This window comes from Acinonyx jubatus, chromosome D2 (assembly GCF_027475565.1).
Source record: "Acinonyx jubatus isolate Ajub_Pintada_27869175 chromosome D2, VMU_Ajub_asm_v1.0, whole genome shotgun sequence".
NCBI classification, from domain to species: Eukaryota; Metazoa; Chordata; class Mammalia; order Carnivora; family Felidae; genus Acinonyx; species Acinonyx jubatus.
In genome coordinates, this window is record NC_069393.1 from 19002907 (window position 1) to 19005987 (window position 3081).

At 39.2% G+C, this 3081-nt stretch overlaps 1 pseudogene; it reads right to left on the minus strand.

Annotated features, from left to right (window-relative positions):
- Positions 1 to 414: 414 nt before the first annotated feature.
- LOC106973132 (uncharacterized protein C1orf50-like) lies at positions 415 to 1563 on the minus strand (annotated as a pseudogene).
- Between the last annotated feature and the right edge of the window lie 1518 nt (positions 1564 to 3081).

Here is a 3081-nt window from a genome sequence, read left to right on the forward strand (position 1 = left end):
TTTGCTCATTATCTCTCTCTCTCCCTCTCAAAAATAAACATTAAAAAAAATTAAGTTTTTTTTAATGCCTCACCCAACTTTATGTGAGAAAAAGAAACTCTTCTTTCTTTAATGGCCTGACTAATGGGAGAACAAATGGAAATAAAAAAGGAAAGTACCACTGGCCAATACTCTGAAAGTGACTGGTTGGGTACCTATGACCCAGAAAGGATCACAAAAGAGACTGATATGATTCATTGCCATCATAACTAAAAGAAATAATAATGACAGCATTTATATTCATGCAGGGTCTCCTTTCAAGTTCATGATTCACCTACAAGACCTCAATTCTCATGCCACCTCCTATGAAAGCAGAGAATGAGGGCAACAAGGAGGTTATGGTCTTTGCTATGAGAGCTGTTTGTCAGAGTCCACTCAGTGAGTCAGTTCCTGGAAGGTGAGTTCAGTGCTTGGAGGCAGGGTCACTGGCTGGTTTAGCAACTTATCCACTATGCTGATTTTAGCATCTTGTTTCTCATTGTCCTCATCGGGAGTCCAGGACAGGTCATGCTGTAGCTTATAGGTACCAAGAAAGTCATGTGGACAATTTGTCCTCTATCCCTTTAGATAATAATAATAAATAGAAAATAGATATAAATAGGGGTGACTCGGTGGCTCAGTTAAGCCTCCGACTTTGGCTCAGGTCATGATCTCTCAGTTCATAAGTTTGAGCCCTGCTTCAAGCTCTGTGCTGACAGCTCAGAGCCTGAAGCCTGCTTCATATTCTCTGTCTCCCTCTCTCTCTCTCTGCCCCTCCCCCACTCATGCTCTGTCTCTCTCTCTCTCAAAAAATATATAGAAACATTTTTATAAAAATAGATATAAATATAAATTTATATTTATATAAATAAGAATATATAAGTATATTTATATATGTTTATGTTTATATAAAATATATATAAATAGAAAAATACTGCTGACTTCTCTTTAATTTATAAAGGTAGTAAATGTTGCCAGATTTTTTCCCTCTATATCACAAGCTACATGGTGCAAGTCAGCATCTGTTCAAGCATCTTCCAATACCTTCCTGGTTTATTCTTTTTTTTCAATTTCTTTTAATGTTTATTCATTTTCTGAGAGAGAAAGAGACAGATTGTGAGCAGGGGAGGGGTAGAGATAGATGGATACACAGAATCTGAAGCAGACTCCAGGTTCTGAGCTGTCAGCACAGGGCCCAAGGTGGAGTCTAACTCACCAACCAAGAGATCATGACCTGAGTGGTAGTTGCTAAACCGACTGAGCCACCCGGGCGCCCCTGTTTATTCTTGTCAATATTGGATTTGCTCAGCTATGACCACCAGCTTGGTGTCATTTGCTTGGATGAATTCAGCCTTCTGCACATGGTCTGCTAGTGCTAGGAGGTAAAAGGGGTCTCTGGCCCGTGGGTGTAGTGGGGGCTCACCAGGGCCAGGCCACTGGGGTTGGTGTGAGCTCCACCAGTGCCCCTGTCACCGGCTGAACTCTTTGTTTTGGGGGACTCCCTCCATCTGCCCCAGCATTGAAGCATCCTCCATTATAACACATGATCCTCCTGATCACTCCAGCAGCACGAGGCAGAAGACCATCAAGCCCAATTTCTTTATTCAGAAATATAGTCTCCAACTTTCAAGGCAAAATCTTAAGATTCTGTTAAACACTGAAAAACTCAAAAGCTCTATTGAAATCTATGATTCATGATAGATAGAAGAAACCAGGAAAATAACAAATGGGGAGAAAATTTAAAGCCAGGAGAGGGAGAATTTTGACACAAAACAAAAAGCTGTTACTCTTCAGCGACCAGTATTAGGATCCAAGATCATTGAAATCACCTCAGAATTCATCATTTCAGCACAACAACTGAACAGGTTAAATACCACTTTCGGTTATAACTTCCTCTCCATTTTCCCCCCACCCCATTCAAAGAAATGTATATACATGACTAAAATTTACATTTGTTCAGAAACATACACAAAAGGGAGACGATTAGAGGAAAGGGCAACACTATTTCTTTTTTTTCTTTTTCTTTTTCTTTTTACATTTATTTATTTTTGAGAGACACAGAGAGAGAGCGTGAACAGGGGAGGGGGGTAGAGAGAGAGGGAGACACAGAATCAGAAGCAGGCTCCAGGTTCTGAGCTGTCAGCACAGAGTCCAACACGGGGATCGAACCCACGAACCGTGAGATCATGACCTGAGCCAAAGTCAGATGCTTAACCGACTGAGCCACCCAGGTACCCCAACACTATTTTTACTGGGGTGCTACTAACTGTCAAAGTCAATGGCCAATACCAGGTAAGGGATTTATTATACCCTATGGTTGGATCTAATTGTAGCCATTAGAAATTAGCTTCTTTCAGATGACAGGTATACTTTCCTATGTCCCAAGTTTTGAAACGTGTTTGTGTTCTTGTGTTTGTCCCCTTGCCTACTCCAGAAGTCTTGGGAGAGGTTTGTCAGGAATGAGCAAGTAAACAAGATGTACAAAAATAGAAAGTGATTAAGAAGGTCTATGAGGAAAAAAAGAGGAGTTATGAGCACCAAGAGTGGACAAAAAAGGCGTAGTGAATTGAATTGTGTCCCACAAAAAGAATTGTTCACAGGATGCAGGCAAAAGATGGCAAGATATAAGAAGCTGAAATAAAGATAGTGCTCAGGAAATAAAAACTAAAATAAAAAAGAAGGTGTTTTCTGTGATCAAAGTGTTTTCTGTGAAATAAAGAAATAGGATGAAAGATACACAAAGACTTCTAAAAAATTAAGATTTCTAGTATGACTTAGCACTTTAATCTACGTGAATGTATAATTTGATTTAAAAGTAAAAAATTAACTATTTAAAAACTAAAAAAGAGAAAGATATTTAAGTCCTAGCTCTTAGTACCTGTATATGTAAACTTATTTGGATAGAGAACCTTGCAAATGTAATCAAGGTTAAATGACGTTATATGGATTAGGATTAGCCTTAAATCCAATGACTGATGTCCTTATAAGGAGGGAAAGATTTGGAAACACAGATACAGAGATACAGATATACATAGAGGAGAAAAGGCCATGTGCAGACAGGGG